This window comes from Crocodylus porosus, unplaced genomic scaffold, assembly GCF_001723895.1.
Source record: "Crocodylus porosus isolate Cpor-Errol unplaced genomic scaffold, CroPor_comp1, whole genome shotgun sequence".
Classification (NCBI taxonomy): Eukaryota; Metazoa; Chordata; order Crocodylia; family Crocodylidae; genus Crocodylus; species Crocodylus porosus.
Genome location: NW_017728943.1, coordinates 15,207,953 through 15,226,607, shown reverse-complemented (window position 1 = coordinate 15,226,607; position 18,655 = coordinate 15,207,953). Strand labels below are relative to the sequence as shown.

The window sequence follows — 18,655 nt, the reverse complement described above, 5'->3', positions numbered from 1 at the left end:
CTCACCGTTAAAGGTCAGATGATGACATATTACCGAAGTTGACACATTAATGGATTTTCAAGGACCAGAGGAGGATGGTATAGAATCTCACCTAGACAACTAAATTCATTTAGATGCCCACTAAGTGGAACAGGATTTGTCCTCTAAGGGTGCTTGTACACTTGATGACCATCATGACGTACACATGAAAAAAAAGGTCATTTGTGTGGCTTAATGGCATCACACATTACACGTGCACCAGTTTTGGGGGTTTTAGATGAGTTTGCATTGTTGCAAACTAAACTACATCTGTATGTTATGTAGTTTAGTTTGCAACATTGCACATTGTAACAACATAGATGTCAGCTTAGCCCCCGCACTCCCCCAGAGGAGAGACAGGCAGACTCCACTAAAAAAAAAAAAAAAAAAAAAAGGATTGGGCCCCCGCCACTTCTGCTTGAAGCAGGCTCCTGGAGCCAGCAGGGAAACCCGGGGCCACCCAGGAATGGGCTGGCATGCCCCTGGGGCAATGCAGGAAGGCAGCAGGAGGGTGGCTGGAGAAAATGGTGGGGATGGTGCACAGGGCACAAGAGCCTGGGTGGGCTCTTGGAAGTGTTGGATCAGGAGCCCCCAAGCTGGAGCAGCACCTGGCCAGCTAGCAACCTGCCCGGACTTTCAGTGCCCTGTGCTCCAACCCCATCACCTTCTCCAGCCACCAGCAAACCCAGCCACACTCCAGCTGCCTTCCCAAACTGCCCCAAGGGCAAGCCAGCCCATTCCTGGGCAGGCCCAGGCATCCTGCTGGAGGCATAAGTGGCGAGAGGCCTGATTTCTCTTTTTCCCCCAACAGAGCCTCCCCACCTCTCCCACAGTTGGGGGTTGACCTACTGGTAGGCCAAGCAGCCCCTGAGCTGTGGAGGCCCCAAATCTTCCCTCCGTGGTGGTGGCACCCCCTGGAGCCACCCGGGTAGGCTATTAGTGGGCCAGCTTGGAGGCAACACTCAGCCCAATCCAACTCTACCTTGAGCCCACCTGCTGAAAATCCGCTGGGCTCTTCTCCCTGGGCAGCCTTGGGAACAGCTGGATTGTGCCGGGTGCTGTCTCCATCCTGGCTTGCTAGCAGTCCACCAAGGCAGCCTGGAAGGCACTGCCACCACAGAGGGAAGGACCAGGTCCCCCTGCAGCTCAGGAGCCACTCGGCCTACTTGCACATTGCCCCCCCGGCCATAGGCAGGCTCTGGCAAAAAAGGATTGGGCCCCTCACTGTAACATGATGGAAAAATGGAAATGGTGGGTTTCAATTAAAAGCCCACTGTTTCAATTTAGGGGGCATAGAATAAAACCCTGAGGACTAAACCCTGCTTCAGTCACTTTCAGTTCCTCTGAAAAAGAGGCCGCATGAAAAACAATAAGAAATGCAGGACATGACACCCAGAGAGTGCTGGCCCACAAAATGAAGAGAGAAGAGACTCTGTGTTCGGTGATGGCACTGCATAGTATACAGCAGTGATTCTCAGCCCACAGGCCACCTGCAGCCCAAATCAGCACACTGCAGTGGTCCATGTGACATCCTGTTAGAACATTTTTAAATGGATACACAGGAAGCAAGTTATGTGGGCTGCACCCATAGAACACATTGCGAGCTGCTAGTATGGCCCACTATGGGAAATAGGCTGAGAACCACTGCTATAGAGGGAAGCAGGGACTTTAGGTTTGAGTACAGTGCAGTCAAGGCACGACTGCCACTCATGCAGACAGAGAATAAGCTAGCACTGAACTACTGTTGTGCTCTGCACAGTATTGTTCTGTAACAACAGGAGAATACATTCCTAATTGTTGCTACAGCATACCAGCAGGGACAGAGCAGTGTATTGCACCACTGTTTTACACCAATTATGAGATGGTAGCAGGGGGTGGTTTTTGTGTTAAGGGATCTAAATCTGGAAGAGATTGGTTAATTATTAGAAACAGAAGTCTTTGAGATCAGACCCTCACAGCTAGTATAAAATCACCCTGGCTAGATCAATATCAGTGGAACTTTTCTGATAGAGGCCAGCTGAGGATCTGGGCTGTCCTACTAGGCAGTGCTGTATTTCTGCTCTTGGAGTTGGAGCATTGGCTAGAGTTCCATTTTCTTCCACCTAGAGCAGTGGTTCTCAACCTTTTCAGACTCTAGACATGCCTCAGGAAATGCTAGCTCTCAGCTTTCATTTGCTTTTTATCTATGAAAAAATAACAAAGCAATTTTTCTGTTACAAATATCTCAAAGACCATAACAAGTCAGGAAGACTTTGACACCATGAATACCTATTTGTAATCTCTGGATTTATCTTGTGTATCATGTGAAGGTGCTTGCACATCTAACAGTGTTTGTACTGCAAGACACCCTTGAAAGAATTTTGCAGTGTCGTGGGGCATTTTTAGATGATACAGGAGTTTAATTCTCCCTAAATTGAAGTTTTTAAAAACACTGCTTCAGTTTAGGGCGAAGTAAACCCCTATGTCATGTACACATGTGTCAGAGCCCAATCCCTACCTGCCTCTCCAGTGGCAGGAAGGGGAGAGCGAGCTGCTACCAGGCAGCGTGGTCCCCGAGTTTTGGTCCCTGAGTTTTGGGTGGGGAGGCTGGTGCTTCCCTCCATGGCAGCAATGGCCACCCCCCACACCGCACAGCACCCACCTGCAGGCACCTGGCTCAGGCAGTTCTGGAGGGCACTGCAGTTGTGGAGGGAAACACTGTGCCCCCATGCAGCTTAGGCAGGCAGGCTTGGGGAGGGGGGAAGAGAAACAGAGAGAGAGAGAGAGAGATCAGGCTCCCCGCTTTTTTTTTCCTTTCTTTTTTTACACTTCTGTGGAGTCTGCCTTGCCAGGCTACCTGCACAGTCTTCCTGCATAGGTCCTGAGCCACACAGAACTGAGTGCTTCCCTCGTGGCTGTAGAGTAGGAAACTAAAACACCTTGGAGGTGTTTTACTTTGCAGCACCCCAAAGTCATTTAAGGTGCATTGCAACATCAAATGTGCTACAGCGGCTGGAATTCACATGCAATACACCGCCAAATGTGCAAACAGCAAGACATTAAAGCAGTGCAAAAGGCATTTAACCCACTTTAAACCTGCTAAAAGGTGTTGTCTACAAGCAGCCCTGGTTGAGAATCACTAGAAGAACAGTCCTGGAAACGTTACTCAGTTTTTGTCCAAGTAGTGACTCAGCAAGGCAACAATCAGCCTACTGACAAAAGGGAAGGAAAAGGTCACACTTGGGTCCACTGAAGGCATGTCTACGCTGCAGTCAGAGATGGAAACATTGTGCAGTGCAGACATACCCAAGATAGCTACAAACCAGCTCTGTGCAATTTGCAGCATGGAGTGCAGCAGTGGCTCATTGATATATTTCCCCAGTGTCTCTAGTAGGTTCTGCAGCCCATGCCAAGCCCTGTCTTTTCACTTGGGGGGTGGGGGGAGGGCAGGGAACCCCAAGAATTCTTCCTACAGCTGGAAAAAAAAACCCCAACACATCCAACCCAGGGTGCTAGCCATTGCTCAACCACAGGAGACACAGTGGTGGGCTCAGCACACAAGCCAGATCCCCAGCTGGTATCCACCAGAAAAGCCCCACTGATGTCACTTTATCACAACAGCCTGCATCAGCTGAGCATCTGGCCCAAGAGGCTTCTCTCTCTAATAAGTAACCAGCCTCCTCCGGATCTATGGATCTCAACACAACAACCGCCCCTGCCTCATAATTACTAGGGAACAATGGAGGAACAACACAGCTAGGTCCCTGCTGCAACGTTGTGGTGACAATTAGGACATTACCCTCTGATTATGCTAGAACAATACTTTGCAGTGAAAAATGGTAAGCAGCCTGCTGCAGCCTTATAACACCATCACTCATTACTCAGTAATTACTATGGAACTATGCAGGGACACAAAGGGACCTCCCTATGGTTACAGTGTAGCAATATCACTCAATAGCCTTTAATTACTATAGAACTATACAGTAACACAAGATGACCTGCCTGCTTGTATAATGTAGTCCTATCACTCATCGCTCATTTCTTGCTAGTTACTAAGGGAACCCTCCAGTAACCTCACTGAGATTCTGATGCATTGTAGCTGGGTGGATTTAATCATAGCATATTGTGCATTTTCGGATTGCCAAATGGGAAAAAGGAAAAAGAGGGCTCAGTGTGGAAAAAGCTTACAAAGAAACATTTGCTAAACCACTGTTATCTCTCCAGTAAGTTCCCCATTCTGTGCTACTGAATTGTGGCAACATTGTGGCAACGCTTTCACTGAAACTTAACAATGAGGGTGATAATTGTACGGTTGCCCTGCAGATCTTGTGGTACTTGTAATTATATCCCGTTACCAAGGAACACAGCAATTTCAAATGTATTACCCACAGGTATCGTTTATTTCAGAATTAAATTTATTACTTCAATGCCAGCCTCATTTCATGGCTCTCCTTTTTTGCATTCTAAGTTTCCCCAGTGACAAGCACAGAAAACAAGAGTCCATGGAGGAAGGGGGGCGAGATGAATGAGAGATGGGAGAAGGGGTAGACACCCCTTCTGGTCTCTGCATGCCACTCCATCGCTAAGACCCAGAGGAGAAGCCTCAGTGTGCAGGAGAAGCATAAGTCCACAGTAGTGCCTGCTGACAACCCTGGAGAGTCTGCTATAGCATGAAGTTGGTCCCAAGGCTGCTTTAACTTCTCCCGGACTCCTTAGGGTATGCAGCATCTGGATGGCACAAAGGCCATTTTTATGCCACTATGGCCCCTCCAAGCTGTACCTCCTGGGGTCTGCCTTTCAGGAATGGCAGCAAAGACAACAGCCCCATAATTTTGGGGCCTTGGTGCACCTTCTGTCTGAGGTGCCCAGAGCAATTGAACAGCCAGCTTAGTCTCACAGCTACCCACTGAAAGATCATTCTAGTTTTTACAGAGAAAGGAAACAGGTACGAAGGGCAGTGACTGAGCTATGATGATACAAAAAAAAGGTAGTATGAAATCTGGAAATAGCAGCCAGGGTTTTATTTTCCAATTTAATAACAGTTTTCCCACAACGGAAGGGTCAAAGGGGAGGGGAGGAAGGAACTAATGAGCATCAGTACCTCACTGACAGTACTCACAAGCCATGGTCATACTATGACTATACAGCTCCTTTAATGCATCATCAGGTTGGTAAGGAAGGCCACAATCCTACCAGCTGAGGATATGCAAAGTGTGCAAAACTCAGGAGTGGTGGGTGCAAAGGTGCTCTAAACTACCAGCATGCTCTCCTGCAGCATGCAGTCTTCCCCAGTACAAATCAAAACCACCTTTAGGCTGCCGTGATCTATGCTAGCTTTGCCACAGCTGCTTAAGAACAAGGCAAACGGTATTCCAGCTATACCCTCTACTATACCCTGTAAGGGGCCTGGGAAAGGGCAGTGTAAAAGCACTGGACTTTCCTTTCCTATGGGCATATCCAACTAGCCAGCAGTGGAAGAAGAGAGGAGCTAACAGGTAGAGACTGAGATATATTGGTATCAGTGCCATTCCTGGAATATCATAAAGTGCAGGTGAGGCCAGGGCCAAAAGCTTTGATTTGCAGAAGGCAGCAGGACATAAATGGAGGTCAGAACTGAGGGACACAGGAAAGCCTCAGGGAGTGGGAGAGGTGGGAGGCTAGCCTCTACATAAAAGTGAGAGAGCAAGTCAGACTGCAGGTGCACCCAGGAGGGCTGCATAGTGCACAGGAGATGGAGCTAGCAACTCCATCTCCATCTCCGGCTTACACCTCTTGGCTTTCAGATACTTCAGGTTAAAAATAGTAGATATCAATATTACAGGTTTACATTCCACTTGTCTTGGTGAAAAATAATTCATCTCCTCAGCAAAATAAAGCAGCTCCAGCTCCCAGAGACAATCAAGCTGCCGTTCAGATGCATTTTGTTGTTATGGCAAGTCAAGTTCTGAGAGTGACATGACAAGATAACACTGGAACATGAAGAGGAGACCTCAAGCAAGTTGTTATGGAAACGGGAGTCACACAAACCCCCAGGATTGGAAGAGGTCCCTCCCTTTAAATCCCCTCCTGTCAGCCAATTGCAAGATGCACAGGAGCAGCATACAGCTCCTGCATATGGCCTCCCAACATTTCCCCATGGGGAGGGTCACAGCTGTTTCTACATGGCCTGAGACTCTGAACGAGTCCACGAGCCTGGAAGTGTCCCTAGACAGCATGATCTTTCTCCACTAGGATTCTCTGCTTGCAAGACAGCTGATGCTGACAGTAGTGGGGTCAGTCAGATGGAATAATATCCAACTTGCCATTAAATACAGCTGCCACCAAACTTAAAGTTACAGCATGCAACTACCATGGATCTAAATTTGTGTTCATTCTTTCTCTCTCTTGCAATTTCTCACAAAGGTTTGACTATGTAAAGGGGCTTCCTGTCCCACAGACAATGAAGAGAGAGCGGGGGGGGGGGGGGCAAGAGTGTGTGTGTACACACACATTATATACACATCTACCTTTCTGTATATATCTCAGTATAGCTACTACTTTTGGGAATTAGTGTGAACTACAGCATAGGAGCTAAATGGTTTATAGTGTCAGATCTGGAGTCACACCTTCTGGACTGGGCTCTCCATCCTATATCTGACACCCTGAATCTGGTAGTTCCTCACATCAATGCAAAGCTCAGCATCAGGTGCAAGTCAGGATCTGTATTTTGTTCACCATTTTCCTTGGCTTAACATCCCTGAAGGGGATTATCCCAAAGACCCAGTTCCTATGCTTCCCTCTCCACAGCTTTCAATCCAAAGCTCCACCAAGGCAGCGGGGAGGGGCAAAGCCTTCTGTATTGCCATTTAGAACCATTATCAGAAAGTACAAATTGGAACAGCCCCTAGGCTTCTATGACCCATGCCTGGGGACCAGGTCTGCGACACAATAAGAAAGCTAATAAAAGGCTTTCCAACAACCACCTGGGCCCCTTTGTTCTACTTCAACCAGTCTGGCTTGCAGTGTAATAGCAGCAGCATCTGCTACAGTTAAGGATGCATAACAATGTCCCTTCTCTCTTCAGTTGCTTATAAAACTTTCTGAAACTTCCACCTTTTGAACTAAACATTTGGCAGGCTTGGCCTGTGTCCAAAGGTGAATATTTTTAGAAAGTATGAGCAAAAATGATTCAACCCTTATCAAGGACAGGAATGCATATATACTTAGTCAATTATAAAATAAATCCGACAATCAGAACTGAACACCTCTGCTGCCAAGAGAACTGGGGATTGAGTGCTGAAACCTAGAAAAGAGACCTCAAATAAAGGCAAGAAGATTTTAAGCATGCTGGATGGAAACTGTTTTACGAGATGTTTATATAATACTTAGCCCAAGGGCACCCTGATCTTAGTGGAGGGCTCTGGGCTTAACTGTAAGATAAAGATGAAACTGCTTTTGAGAAGTCATTGCTTGTTGTGGTTGCATCCAACATTTTTCCAAATACACTCAAAAGGATGTGCTGCTGTGCACTCTGGTCTGGAAAGAAGACTAGTGAGGTCTGTATCAGGAAAGGCGCCAGAAAAGCATGAGGCTTGGCCCTGGGGATTGTGTAAGTACTTATACTATACCATTGATTCTCAGTCAGGTTGCTGTGGCACCCCAGGTGCCTTGAAATCTTTTCAAGGGTATCACAGGATGCCACACAAAGCTAGCAGTGGTAGGTATGCAAACATAATTCACAAGATAAGCTTAGAGATCTCAAGCAGAAAACATCAGAACTATTCTGACCTCTCTGGACTAGAAGAACCGTTCTGTTTTTTTCAGTAGTCAAAAAAAAAAAAAAAAAAAAAAAATCGGTGAAAACTAAGACCTGCCATTTTCTGAGCAGTGCCTCGAGTCTAAAAAAGGTCAAGAACCACTGCATTATACAATGTAACACACTAACTGGAAGTGTGATCTTCAAAAGCAGGCAATGTTGCCCTTACTCTGTTCCACTAAGCTAAAAAACCCAGTCTCACTCGGTGCAAGATCACATCCTCATCTATTTTTCTGGTCTAACAGAAAAATAGATCTTTTTTATTGATAGCTAATAGAGTAGCTGCTTCTGCTCAAATGGTAGAAGGTTTTATGCCTTTGGTACAGCAGTTCCTGGGCTTTCTCCCTGGTGATAAATGCTGTCTTTGTGTATAGGAGATTGCAACTCATTACAAGGAGGTATCTCATCTTCCCAGCATTTGAAAGGGTGCTAACTGATCCTAACAGCACATCTGTGAGGGGTGTACTGTCAACCCTCATTTACAGACCCAGACAGAGAAGTTAATTAACTTGAGGGTAGGCCAGGACAGAGCCGAGATCATATGTGAGGAATTCTTAGAGTCTAGTTCTCAGCTCAGTACATGCACCTCTCCCTCATAACCACAGTATCCATTTATGAGATGAGCATCTCTAACAGTGTTGCAGAGAGCATATTACTCAGGTAACTGAAAGGCCATGTCCAGCCCAAGGTGTCTTAAACATATCATTTGTAGCCTTCAAGTGTTGTGCATCTACTGAACATCAAGACCTGCACTGAGGAGCAGCTGAGCAGATAATCAGTGCTCCCTACCTTGAAGCTGGCTTTTCATGAGGCACATCTTGGCCAGTAGACAGGATAGAGTTTAAAGAGACTGAATTAAATCTCAGACTGAGAAAACTTGTCTCTCTTTCCCATAAGGAGGAAGAGAGGGGGAAAGGAAAGTCAAGAGAAGGCTCTGCACACCTCTGCCATGAGAGGCGAAGGTGGAGCCAGCATCAGGTTTTTGTGTAGGGGGCAAATTGCAGAGGTAGGAGGCACAGAGCAGGATAGCAGTGACTGACTGACCAACTCCTACGTTTCTTTTGGAATCAGGGAACTGCTCCCATAGAGCAACTACAACCCAGGCCATACTCACTGAGCAACAAAAATAATACAGACATTGAAGAAAGAAGCAAGCATGGGCAGCCTCTGCTACAGAATTAAACTTTTCAATTCTAGGGGCGGACATGAGATCTGAATCCTCCAGGTGTAATTTTCCCTTGGTTGCACCCAACAAAGTCATCCCAAGAAAGGGACCAGAACTGACACTGAGGAACCTTGGAGAAAGGCAAGTGAGCACACTACACAACCATGGAGGGTAGGCCTGCTGTAGACTATTGCGTGCAAAATATGACAGCAGAGTAACAAGACTGTCACAGGCACAACTACATACTGCAGTGCCATGCAATGCCACACTCTGCCCCAAGCACTACACAGCACAAAGTCAGCATGCAACACGTCTTTCATTTTATCGGTATGCTGGGAAGTATTACATCCGTCTTTTTCCTGGACCCTACATGACTGGCAGCCAGTCAATGTTACCCCGTACAAATCAAAGACTAGGAGCAGTGTGGGGTTTGCTGTTGGGTTGTGTGACAGCTCTGAAAAACACCAGCTGGGAGAATGCATGGTGAAACAAGGTTACATTTCTCCAATGGCTGTATGCAAGGCAAATAGCCAAATAGGCTATCTATAATATGTACTGTGCCCTCCATTAAAGAGTCACTGACAGACAGAACTAGCCTTAAAAAATTAGGTTTTGTTAAAAAACAAACAAACAAACAAACAAAACCAAACCCTGAAAAGCCTTGAGGTCTCATTAAATACCAGATCAATAGGAATGTCCCCAGAAAATTAAGGCAAAAATCAAGTGAAAAAAGAATGGGTTTTGTTGAAATATAAATATTTCCCTGCGGTGTTTCCAACCAACTGCAGTAGTTGAGCTAGTATATAAGAATGAAGGAAGGAGCCTCAAAAGAAACTGTATTTTCATTGTGTATGTAAAGAGAAAGTGGGGGAAGGAAGGAGGGTAAATAATCAGCAGTTAACAGGGAAACATAAATTTGGATTTTACAATTCTTTCACTTTTAAGATGTCCATGCCTGAAATTATTAAAAGAACATATGGCTCAACTGCAATCGCAGGATGCACTAAGGTTTTACAGAGTGTGTGTGGGGGGGGATAATTACAAATCCCCTCAACACTGAAAGTCTGCTGTTAGAAATAAAGGAAGGCAGCAATGACTAGTTGAGCTAGGTTTGCCAGTGGAGGGAAATGGGTCAGATGCAAAAAAGGAGCCTCCTGTGCCTGCAGAAATCCTTATTTCTTAGGCAGATGGAGCTCTAAATTTCTGTGGGAGCTTGAGGGGGAAGCCAGCTGAGACCTGTATGTACATACAGATTTCCTGAATGGATGGAACTGAAGTGCTGGGGGGTGGGCAGGGGGCGGAAAAACACAACACCAAACTGCTTGTATTTAATCTCACTTTCTAGCCTAGCACATCCCAAACCACATGTACACGGCAGCCCAACATACATGCCATAAGTTAACAACAGCAACTCCCTCCCCCAGGCCTGGAGGGCTGCAAGGAGCCACAGCTGCTAGAAGGATTCCATCAGCACAGGGAAGGCAGGTGCAATACTTCTGATGTCACTGACAGCAAAGGGTTTTAAAAACAAACAAACAAAAAACCCCTTTGTGGGCCTGAAGAACTGGGGGTGAAAGAAGGGGAGAACTTTCCTTCACCTCCCTACCACCTCATATAATCAGTCCCTTGCAGGGAGACTCCAGCAAAACACAATGTTTAGGGTCCTCCTGTGTGGAAGACCTTGTTGGGTCAGCCACTTGATTTGTCTAAAGGTTTGAGATGTATAGAAAAAAGCCTAAGAGCTTTTCTATATTTACATATATCAGCTCTTAGGCTAGGGACAGACATTATACATAAACCAATTTAAGTGATCCAAAACTGATTTACACCTGTAAATAGAATAGATGTGCGCATAAACCAGTTTGAAAATGGCTGAAACCAGTTTGAGATAAACCTGGTTGAAGGCAGTATTAGACTTAACCGATTTGGGTCAAACGGGTTTATGCAATGTCTGTCCCAGGCCCCTTCCTGGTTTAAGTTAAATCAGAGTCTCCCAGCATCCCAGCATGCTCTCTGGGCTGGGCAGGGCTCTCTGTTCCAGAGAGCTGGGCTGGCCTCTCCCCTCTGCTCCCTGGCTGGAGTACCAGCCAAGACTGCAGATACAGCAGGGTCTGCCTGGCTTCCTCCTGCTCCCCCTCCCCCTAATCCAGGGGCAGGCAATTATTTGGGTTGGAAGGCCACTTAGAGTTTTGACAAGCCACCGAGGGCCACGTGGGTAGTCCCGCCCCTTGATATGTGCCCTGGCCCCCTGGTCGCCATCTTGGGACCTCCTAAACCCTGACCTTTGCCACCAAAAGTCCCTCCCCTTGCCTCCCAGAAGTACTCCTTTCAGCAAAGGGGTTTTGCCATCTCTGAGCCAGAAAAATACCAAATTAAATTCCAAAAATCAAATGTGCACTACTACATTCATTCATTTCATCTCAAAAAAATATTTCTGTCTTGATTTACATGTATGTGTGTGTATAGTATACATAGAGGTGATAGTATTATAGCTTAAAATGAAATCTTACTCTTGTACATTGCGGGTAGGTGAGTATAGCTGTGTAGGTTTTGTGGGGGGAGGTTTTGTGGGGGGAGGGGTGTGAGGGCTGTGGAGACTTGTGACTTGGATGGAGGGGAGGGTTTGCCTGCAGCCTGCACCCCCCTGTGGTAGGCAGAGTTCACCCAGTGCTCCTCCAGGCCTGGATGCTGCACTCCTGCTGCTCCTGGCCCTGGGACACTGGCATGGCCCCACACTCCCTCTTGTTGTCACTTCTCCCCGTCTTTCACTGATGCCCTGCCACATCCCTGCCCCACTGCTCCAGCACCATGTCCCAGATGCTCCTGCCATCCCTGGCGCTAGAGCTGGGACCCATGTGGTGGTGACACCTGGCAGCTGGGAAGGGATGGGTGAGGTAGAGGGTGGGGAAATGACTGCAGCAGCCAGGAGGAAGGTGCAGTGAGCACAACAACAGCCAGGCAGGAGTTCAGGGCCACACAGGTGCACCAGGGCTAGTGCCAGCGGGGCCCAAAGCAGGGCGGCAGGAGCGCAGGGTTGGACTGCCAGGGATCTGTGAAGCTGGGCCGCACTGCACCAGGATGGAGACAGTGGAGCCAGCCCTGCTCCATAGATCTCTGGCAGCCAGGCACCGCACTCCTGCCACCCTGCTCTGGGCCCCGCTGGTGCTGATCCCAGTGCACTAGCACGGCACTGCACTCCCATCCAGCTGTTGCTGCACTCCATGTACCCGCTCGCTGCCTCATCCCCCCACCTCCCACAGCCATTTCCCACTGCTCCCCCGCTGCCCACCACCACATGGGTCCTAGCTCCAGCACTGAGGATGGCAGGAGCAGTGAGCAGAGGGACAAGAATGCAGCAGGGCAGCAGTGGAAAACAGGAGAAAGTGGCAGTGAAGGGGAGTGTGGGGCTGTGCCAGTGCCCCAGGACCAGGAGCACAGTGCCTGGGCCTGGAAAAGCACTGGGAGAGGGAAGGGCAGGCTGTAGGCAAACCCTCCCCCTCCACCTAAGACTGACTCCCCTGGCTCCCTCCTGGTGAAGCTCCATAGACCCTGGCACCCTGGCCCCAGGCTCCTGCTGTCCCCACTCTGGGCCCCTCTGGTGCTGGCCCCAGTACACTGGCTCCCCTGGATCCCTCCTGGTGAAGCACAGCCCAGCTCCACAGACCCCTGGGCAGCCTGGCCCCATGCCTCTGCTGACCTGCTCTGGGCCCTGCTGGCTTTGACCCCAGTGCACCAGCATGGGGCCTCCACTCCCACCTGGCTGTTAATGAGCTCTGTGCACCTGCTCCTGTCCCTTCCCCCCTGCCTGCCCCCCACTTTCCCCGCCGGCACCACGTGGGTCCCAGCTCCAGGACTGCAGGAGCTGGCTTGCCTGGCCCCGAGGACAGGGGTGATCACCCACAGTCATCCTCTGCTTCCTTCCCCTCCTCCTCCTCCTTATCTGCATTTCCCTCAGCACAGGGAGGCAGGAGCAGCCCCAGGCCAAAAGCCTCCAGAAGCCCCTGCTGGGCAAGGGGATCTGCTGAGGCAAGGGGCCGGGTTAGGCTGGACTTGTTTCTGCAGCCTTGATCCTGCTGGAGGCTCCCCCTGGGTCCTACTGCCCCGATCCTGTCATCTTTGACAAGCTGCGAGGAACAAATAAAATATTAATTTTCTAAATTTTTCAGGCTGGATAGAATAGCCTGGCAGGCTGGATCTGGCTTGCAGGCCATACAGGAAACCCTCACTATTCGTGAACTCCAGGTTTGCAGATTCAAATATTCACGAGGGAGTGCAGAGCTAGGAGGCAGGTGGAGAGCAAGTGCCAGGGACATGGAGGGAGGTGATGGTGGCAGCATCTTTTCCCTTGGAGGCAGCTGTGGCAGCACTCGGGGCAGGGGGAAGGGGTTGGTCCCCAGGCACTGCAGGGGAGTCCTGGGGACAGAGAGGGAGGCAGCCGCAGCGGCGCTCAGAGCATCAGAGTCAGTTCCCAGGCGCTGCAGAAGAGCCCTGAGAACAATGGGGCAGGGAGCAGGGGGCAGCTGTGGGATCTGACAGGGAGCCCCAGTATTTGTGGATTTTGCCATTTGCGGGTATCTCCAGAACATATCCTCCGTGAATGGCGAGGTCTCCAGTATTCTGCCTTCCCCTGCCTTAACCACTGCCTGCTCAAGCAGGGATTCCCCCCTCCCCACTCTTCCTTACAGATACCTATCAGCATTAGCTACCATGCCACATGCTGGCTATGTCCATGTAGGAAACGGGATAAAGGCAGACAGGACTGTGTCACCTTAGGGCTTTTTGGAATGAAACAACAGGTAGCTGGTAACATCCCTCCATTACTTCCTTGGAAAAGCTGTCTAAGAAGAGTTTGAACTAATGGAGACAGGATCTAATTTCTGATGGGGTGATAAACAATGAGTTAGGGGTGATAAACACTGTGTTATCCACTTCTGGCTGGGATGCTCAGAAGGGGGAGGGGACCCCTCCCTAATCAGAGCATCCTACCAGGGCCTAGCCACACCCCTCCTTCAGCTCAGCACTATAGAAGGGAAGGGTGGTTTGCTCTAGCACCCCCAGCTTCTAGCCTGAGCCATTGCAGGCATGTGCCTGCCTTTCTGGGATGTCTAGGCTAAACCAGTTTGTAAATCCACAGCCAGGTTAGACTAACTTGCAAAGATTGAATCAATTCAGGCTCAGAGCTTTTGAATGTCTGTTGCTAGTCCTAGGGTCCTCCTGTGTGGAAGATCCTGGTGGTCCAGTCACTTGATCTGTCTCAAGGTTTGATATATATTAGCTCTTACAGTCCTGTAAACCAGCTCAATATATTAAAAACATTTAAAGGATTCAAGTGACCAAGTGCAGCAGTCAGGAAATGTTCCCCCTATACTTTTAACCTCTCTTCCTTGTGCATCCATGTTATGGTAGTCTTTAACTGCATGAATACATGCTGTTGCTGTCTACAAGACCCCACCTTATTCCAAACCCAGAATGGATGGCACTTGCTATTCAGTATTTCTTTTTCTCCATTTCATTCATGGTGCAGCCCCATACCTTGTCTATTGCACATCATGCAAACTGGGTCCTGAGTAAAACAGTTCTGCACTGAGAGGGGAAAAAAGAGTTATCATGCTAAGACACTATTATAATTCTGGCACTTCCTGACTTGGGAGTGTATTTCACTCTACTGCTCTTTTAATCCATTTCTTTTGTATTTAATTTTAGTTTCTTCAAAAAATAAAAATAAAAAAAGAAAGAATGTGAATAAACAAAAATGGCATTAAACTGGTAAACAGCAAGAGAGAGGTATGTATGCACATATGAGCATGTGGTTAAGAACTGTACACATTTTTTAAAGCAGGAGTGGGAAGAGACAGGAGGCTGGAGCAGCCAAAGATTGAGTACACCCAAAAGTTTTAGTTTCAGCTCAGTTGAACAGGGGGAAAAAGAAAAAAACAAGAGAAAACTTCATGTATCTTTGGGCACTGAAGTGTTATTTTCTCTTTTTTTCACTTTTATACAAACTTTTTGTTTTTTTTCTTAAAAGTTTTAGCAATTTTACAAATGATTCTTTTGCAATGGGAAGCCAAAAATGTTCTACTTAAAAAATGTTGAAATAAAACACTTTGACAGCCCCAAGACTTCCTTCCCCATTTGTTCCCCTACCTGAAACTCTTTGTCAAACTCGACCCAAATTCACAAATAATTTCAGCTGACTCAAAGCTGCATTTGTCATCAAACAAATTATGCACAAAAAAGTTACTGAGCTCTAGCACAACTGAGCTCTGACCCAACTCCATATTCCCCCCAAACCTGTTAGGTATTTATTTATTTATAATCACACCTATCCTAAAGGCTGGAAGCTTAGTGCATAAATGTCATTAACCACTCCCCAGACACTTGAAGAAAAGAACACTATTTTTGTCCCTGAAATTAACAGCCTAAAAACAATGATGCCCAACTTTTTCAGGCCACTAGCTGGACTGGCCAGCTCCTGCTGCACGGGTGCTGACCCACTCAGGATCTGATCACCCCATGTGGCTCCAGCAGGTCCAAGCTGGCCCTTTTCCGCTCAGGTCGATCAATCCATTCACATAAGAACAGTGTCCACTCCCTCTGCATGGGGTCAGTCTGACCAGGACCAATGCCGCTACATGGGGATTGGAAATTTGGGGGCCAAATTTCCAGACCTGTGGGGAGACCTGAGGCAGGATTACATTGCTCCACAGGCCAGATCTAACCCATGTGCTGAGGGCTGAACACTCCTGGCCTAAAGGCTGCTCAATTAAATGAAGACATGCAATTACACAGTGGTATGTAGCTGATAAAGGAGAAGCAGGGCATGCAGCTATCAATGTCTCATTCTTGCCAATGTGCTGGGGCTGGGCTTGTCACAGGATTACACCTTAATTTGGTCAACTGCTCTGCAAAAGCATGTAGTTATCACCCCAGTGCAGTAACATTCTGTGGCCACAGCTGAGCTCAGGGCACCCTCATGTAAGCTATTGTGCATATACATACTAAGGGCCTGGGCACACGGGATATTTAGCATGTGCTGTATCTGAAATCTCAGCAAGCATTATGATGCCATATTAAAAGTAAGAATGCATTCTGAGCAGTCATATGGTAATGCTTACTATGATCTCAGCTCTCTCTAGAAAGATCAAAAGAAACTGAATATCTGAGACATCTGCTGTACAAGCATCCTGCAGTGCACACGTGTCTGAAGTCACTCAGAAGCTTCCTCACCAGCACCCAACTTTTTGATGCCACACCCAAGGGGAGACAACTACAGATGTGGAATGAGAGGCTGAAGAAAATCCCTGACAGTGAAAAAAGTGTACATCCCAGCAGCCAAGTCCTTGCCACCAGGGGCTGATGAAGCATAGCAAAGGTGGCGATGCTTTGATTACCTATGTACCAGAATCAGACATTCCAAGGAGCTAACGAAGAACTGGGGATGTACCATTGGTTCAACCACTTGCACTGCAGCACAGAGCCTCAGATTATGCAACATCTGACGCAATGCCCGCTGCTTGAAGGCACATGTACAAGGTAAGATCTTGCAAAGTGCAATAAATAAATGAGCACAAGCATGTGTAAGAAAATGGTCAAAGGTGGAGTAGAGACAAGAGAAGGATCCCTCTCTGGACAGGAATGGAACCCCCTCCCCAATGACACTGACCCCTGCATCAGAACTCACATATCCACCTATGAGGATGTGAAACCATCATCCCCAGAGCCCATAACCCTCTATGCATGCTCAATAATGCCTAGCCTGGGAGTGCCTGCCCCTGGCATGCCAGGATACTGGCAGCAGGCACATGGAGGTACAGGGGACCTAGCCCAGGAGAGGATGCTCATCCTGCCACTAGATCCATGGGGTGAGCTTGAGCTCTGCTGGCTTCAATGCAGCGCTGAGGCAGGGATCCACAATCAGCAGATTGTCAGTCTCAGTTGCCACACTGCAGAGTCTTGAACCCAGAGCCTGGCTTAGCACTGATATTTAGCTTATTGTTGGTCCCAGCCCTGATACAACACTGGATCTTGAACTCACATTCTCTCTGTGGAACAGTCCAATGACAGCTGTACATGTGTTACTTCATACAAATCTGGGGACACACGTCCAGCAAAAAGTCCTAACTTTGTTATCATATGAGCACATGTACTGTATGGTTTACTGCTTGAACACATAGACGATGACATTTTATGTGCAGTTGATGTGCCTTAAGTGTAATTGCAACATAGCCTTAAGAGACAATCTCTGCTCCAAACAGTTTACAGTATAATTAGGAGAGACAACAAATGGGAAGGGGTCAAAAGCCTAGACAGGTGCACTAACTTGACCAAGATCATATGACATATCATCAGTAGAGATGGCAAGAGAACACAGACCTAATAGATTGCAGTCCACTGCCCTGTCTGCTGAAGCTAGCTCCTCTTTTTTGGACAACCCTGCACATCATGTTCATCTGGACTTATACAAGAGAAAAATAACTCAGACACGTCCTTCCTCTGTTCTCATATACTAGCTCAACTACTGCAGTTGGATGCAAACACTGCAGGGGAATATTTATATTTTAACAAAACCTATTTTTTTCACTTGATTTTTGCCTTAATTTTCTGGGGATGTTCCTATTGATCTTGGATTTAATGAGACCTCAAGGCTTTTCGGGGGGGGGGGGGTGTTGGGTTTTTTTGTTTTTAACGAAATATAATTGTGTGCATTTTCACAGACCTAATGGAAAGAGGTAAAGCCCCTTCAGATCTTGAGTTTCTTCCATAAGCAAAGATCTCAATCCACAAACACTTCAATACCAACAGGAAAACTGAGCAAACATCCATGAAGCAGGATTCACTCCATGACCTGCACACAAACACACATCATCTGTGCCTATAGAAGCCAGGCAAGGAGAGAGAGAGATTGGGTACATGTGCGTGTGCACACGCACACACAGAGCATGAGATGTAAGCTCATGTGCATGTGATAAGCGCATAGGAGGTGTAAGCATGTGTGCGCGCAGTGAGCACACCTGTATGCATGTGTCTGCTTGTGTTCATGCATGCATTGTGTGCTGAGTGCACGGAATACTTGTGCATGCATATATCTGCATTTCTAAGTTAATCTTTAACAACAGGCATTACAGCTGGGTACAAACACTACACCTATCACGCTTTAAATGCACAGAAAGCGTTCTAAAGCCATAGCTAAACAGACGTTCATGGATTTGACAGTACTTTAAAAATGGTAGACTGAACTTCAAGATAACCCTCAATGGATAACCCTCAAGATAACCCTCAATGGCTTTATGTGCCAGATTCCATCAAGGGTTAACTTAGAGCATCCCAGGTGGCATTGTACAGGGCTGTGCTCTAGCCTTGAACTGAGCTTATTTACTCTGCCCAGGCACCGGGCCAACCCCACCCGCTTGGCTGTCGCTTACCCGAGTCAGTAATAGCCTCTGATCCCAGCCCTGCCTCCTCCCTCTGGCCAGCTGTGGAGCTGAACCCAGTGGGGGTAGAGAGGTGCAAAGGCTGGGGAGAGAGGCCACTCCAGAAGCCTCCCAGGGGGCATGGGGAAGTACTCCCAATGATTAGTGCAGGCACGCTCTAAGTCCCTCCCACTGAACAGCAAACATCCATTAGGTTCGCTCACACTTGTATTTTACAGTGCTTCATCCCAGCCTTTTCATTTTTTGTTGTAATGTTAATTAGGCCTG

General features: G+C 47.7%; 1 protein-coding gene across 1 annotated transcript in view; it reads right to left on the bottom strand.

Moving 5' to 3' along the window:
• LSAMP (limbic system-associated membrane protein) overlaps positions 1-18,655 on the bottom strand; it is a 1,430,869-nt gene that overhangs the window by 993,511 nt on the left and 418,703 nt on the right. The gene's annotated exons all lie outside the window — the stretch shown is intronic.